This window comes from Anoplopoma fimbria, chromosome 11 (genome assembly GCF_027596085.1).
Source record: "Anoplopoma fimbria isolate UVic2021 breed Golden Eagle Sablefish chromosome 11, Afim_UVic_2022, whole genome shotgun sequence".
Taxonomy (NCBI): domain Eukaryota; kingdom Metazoa; phylum Chordata; class Actinopteri; order Perciformes; family Anoplopomatidae; genus Anoplopoma; species Anoplopoma fimbria.
This window is the reverse complement of record NC_072459.1, coordinates 855997-860996: the sequence shown is the minus strand read 5'-3', so window position 1 is coordinate 860996 and position 5000 is coordinate 855997.

Sequence of the window (5000 nt, the reverse complement as noted above, 5' to 3'; positions counted from 1 at the left end):
CTCACCTGTTGGTCTCAACATTCAGTCTCAACCCTTAAACTCACCTGTCAGCCTCAGCTTTTGGTCTCACCTTTTGGTCTCACCTTTTGGTCTCACCTTTTGGTCTCACCTTTTGGTCTCACCTGTCGGCCTCACCTGTCGGCCTCTGCTAACCCTGCATGCTGCCTGCTAACACCTCAGCTAACGGTGAGTTCTGCCGGTCGCTCAGATCTGAATCTTTAAATAGAAACTCACCTGTTTGTTTATTTTAAACTCCAGCTGTGAACTGATGTTTACCTGTAAATGTGTCTCCGATGTCTCTGATTGGCTGAGAACAAATAATTAAACCTGAATATGATTTTCAGGTTTTTTTAAACTATATTTCTCATTATTTCACACCTGAGTTGACTTCTATAAAAATGAAACAAAGACTTTAAAGCTTCTGCATGAATTAATAATTCATTCTAACATCAATAATAACTCATTTAAATCTGCATTAAAGAACCAAACCTGCATGTTTTTCTAACTTTTTGTCATTTTAATGTATTTTAGAATCATTTTTCTTTGTGTTGAGGGAATGAAGTGTTTTCTGTTCATTTACATTTTGAAAATCAACGAGACTAAATGAACACCAGGTCCTTTAAGTTTGTCCGTTAATCTACTGGATGTAACGTCAATGTTTGTTCATCATGACTTTGTTCTCACAATGTGACTGTTTAATCAAAATATTACAGGTGTTTCTAAAAGATTATGACCTCAAAACTACGAAATTTATCTTGAAAATTTTAGAGCTTTATTCCCAAAGAATTGTTCTTAAATTCACATTATAAAGTAACATTTTTTCGTCTGTTTTTCTTGAGAATAACAAGTTTTCTTTTCTCAAAATATTCCAAATTAAATCTCAAAATCTTTTGAGTTTATTCTCATGTTAACTTTGTCTCTAATGTGCCACCGTAGTTTAATTTGATAATAATTTTAGAAAAACGTCTTCAGGACGACGTTAAAGCTAAGTGTTGCATTTTAGGTAATGTAGTGTTTTCTAACTTATCAAAATTAATTTTATTTTTAAATTAAAAAGTTTTATCACAAAGCATTATGATATCTTTCTAGAAAAAAATCAACTGTATTCTAGAAATCTCATTACTATCAAAATTAAAGATTTTTCATATTTTTTCATTGAAAATGTCTCTTTTTTTGGAGAATACAATATTTTTAAATCAAATATTTCCGTTAATTTACACTAAACTCTGAAATCAAATAGCAACACTCATATCACACAGAACATTCATTTAATTCAGTTTAGTCGATCATAAGTATGATGTGTGACTAAATAACAATGATGTAACTGAAGATTAAATATGAAGAATTAAACTGAACGGAAACCAACAGAAAATAATAATTACATCATTATTAATTATTAATTAATAATTATTAATTACATAATTAATATTACATAATTACATAATTAATAATTGCTTAATTATTCATTAAAATGTTGTTTAATTCAAATGTTCTGAATGGTTCAAACTTTCTGGTTTGGTCCCTCAAAGTTTAAATGTTCTTTAAATTAAAACATTTATTTATCTGAATCTCTGACTTTGTCTTTTTGTTCCAGAGCTCCTGAATGAGACGTGAGTCGTCTTCATCTTCTTCTTCATCTTCATCTTCTTCATCGGAGAGGAAGACGAGTCTCTGTTCTGTTTCTGGTTTCAGATTAATGTCTGAGCTGTTTATGAAAAACTTCTTCTCACCAAAGTGCCTTCAGTTTTCTTTGGTCGAGGACTTTTAGAGAAAAAGAGTTGAATTAACAGAAAGTTTGAGTTTATTGTGATTTTTTTGTTTAAACTCTTTTTAGTTTAGTTAAATAACAGATAACAGTAGAAATAATCTGCTCTCAGTCGTGTGTTTTGAGTTGAAATGTTTAAACATGCAATAAATGAATAAATGTGTGAAACCAAACAGATGTGTTTAGTTTTTATTCAAAGAGACGAGTCAATAAAGTTTATTTTGATTTCAGGAAAAGTGAAAATATTCTGTCATTTGAATTCATTTGTTTCCAGCTGATCTCTGTTTTTGTTTCTGACTTTACTGCAGAATGTACAAATGTAAAATACTCACATTTTCTGTGTAATATTTAATCTTCATATAACATTCATTGTCCAAAAATATTACAACTTTCTTTCTCCTGAAATTGAAATATTTTACATTTATTCCCAAAATATAATTTCCATCAAAAACTATGACTTTATTCTCAAAAGAAAACTTTATTTCTTGAAATATTTCAACTTTAATCTTGAAAAATGAAAAATGAAATTCTCAAATTTGTCATTTTCTCAGGGTTAACTTTTTTCTCTTTCTAATTTAGATAAAACTTTTTTATTTATTTTTTATTTTTATTGGAAATATATTTAAGAAAAACATTATTGAAATTTTAAATTTAAGAAAATAGCCTTAAAATAAATAAATAAAAAAAAAAAATATATATATATATATCATCTTTATTCTTAGAAAATACTATTGCCATCAAAAAATAACTTTATTATCAAAATAAACTTATTATTTCTCGAAAAATTGTAAATTTCTTTCAAAATGACTTTTATCTATTAAGATATTATGTTAATATGCATATTTGATATTATGTTTGTTTATGTGTTTATATATGAATTATGATATTTATAAAAGTGTGACCTCCACTGGTGATTTATGCTCAGTTCAACACAGCTGATCATCTTTACATATCAGAGATCGTGTGTGTGTGTGTGTGTGTGTGTGTGTGTGTGTGTGTGTGTGTGTGTGTGTGTGTGTGTGTGTGTGTGTGTGTGTGTGTGTGTGTGTGTGTGTGTGTGTGTGTGTGTGTGTGTGTGTGACTTGACTTCACTTCCCAGGGTGCAACAGGAGCAACTAGCCGCCATCTTCCTGCTGCTGAGGGAGAACCAGGAGCTGCTGGGGGAGGTGACAGAGGGAGACATGGAGGAGCAGCTGAAGCTCTACTCCCTCTGAGGCTGAGGTCACCAGATACTGTAGAAATCAAGTTCAACATGGCTCTACTTTCAACAATTTATTTTGTTATCTAATGATTATCTGAGTTTTATTAAATTGTTACTTTAAATGTATATTTATTTAATAAAAGTCTTTTAGTTTTATTTTGCACATCTGGAGAATCATTAAACTATAAACATTATGAAGATCCTGCTGCAGCTATGAAACAGTTTAATGGTTTTTATGATAATCCATTATTTTAAGAATAAAAAATAATTTAGATTTCTAATATTTTGTTTAGAAAGTTTATTATTAATATTTGTTCTCGAAGCAACTTTTTATTTGTTGTAACTTTATTCTCATATTGCTAATGTAATCTGAAATATAATATATATTACGACTCTTCTTCTTTAAATATCACAACATTCATCATGAACAATTAAATACTTTATTCCCAAAGAGTTTGTTCTCAAAATCTTGAATTTATAATTTTTTTATGAATTACAATTTTTTTTTCTAAATATATTTCAACTTAAATTTTAAGATTATTTCATTTTAAAAAAGATTTTTTTGTCTGATGTGTTTTTCTGTTTAACAGAATAAACAATTTAAGGATATTTGATTTCAGGACAGAAAGCTTTATACAAACTGTTAGTGCTGCATTTTGGGTAATGTAGTGTTTTCCTAAAAATATGATGAATTTGATTTCAATAACAAACCGGAACTTTTTACTCAAAAACGCTTTTAAAATTTATAAAAGAAAAATAATAATAATGTATTAAAAAATATATAAGACATTCTTCTCAAACTATGAGAACTTTTATCTCAAATACATTTTTTTCTTTCCTGAAATATTACAAAAATAATCTTAAAACTTTATTCAAAAAGTTTTAAACTTCTTTCGTTGAAAAATGTTGTTTTAGTTTTTCTTCCTGAAATATTTTAACATTTGTCTCTAATGTATTTTAATTTTAAGATTAATAATTTTAAAAAACCTCCTAAATTCATACAGACACTGTAAATGCTGCATTGTGGGTACTGTAGTGTTTTCTAACCTTCTTTATTTGGTCACATTTGATTTTGTGTTTATTAATTTAGAGTTTTATTTTTTAAATGAATTGTGTTTTTTCATGACAATAAATAATTAAATATGAAACATCTGGACCGCAAATTGTGATGATTTAATAATGTAAAGAAGAAGAAGATAGAGATAAATATTCTGATACTGACCGCTGAGTATGATGGATGTTGTCTCCATGACAACCGTAAAATCAAAGCTCCCTTTTGATCCTGTTATAATAATTATTATAATAATTTATTATATTTATTTTAATTTACGCTGTTCTGTATTTGGACAAATGCCTCTTAATTTTTTTGTTAAAAAAGGTGTGTGTGTGTGTGTGTGTGTGTGTGTGTGTGTGTGTGTGTGTGTGTGTGTGTGTGTGTGTGTGTGTGTGTGTGTGTGTGTGTGTGTGTGTGTGTGTGAGCAGCAGGTGGCAATGTTGAGTCTACATAATGATTGATGACAATAAAACTGTATTTATAAAACTCAAATCAATTTAATAAATACTTTACATGGAAAAGAGACACAACGGAAATATAATAAAAAATGATGAAATCAGACACAAATATCCATTTAAAGAAAGTAAATATATATATAAATATAATTTATTTTATATATGTATTATTATTATACACATATAATTATATATATATATATATATATACGTGAGTATTTCTCTTTATTTTTTATATAAAGAATAAAGTTCAGATGACCATAAATGATCAATTATTGGTAAAAATGAAAGTTCACTTTCTTGATCTTTGGTTTCACTCCCTGTGTTGTTTAAACACACCGTGGTAGTACTCAGTCTGTCCTCTAGAGGTCGCACAACGCTGATATTTATGATCAATAGACATGTTTTAGTTTTTCTCTTTTTATAGATCAGATGTAGAAAATGATTTTACTGCTGAACATCTGGACACCGAAACAGAAACATCAAACATATGCAACAATTATATTGACCAAACAATAAATTCAA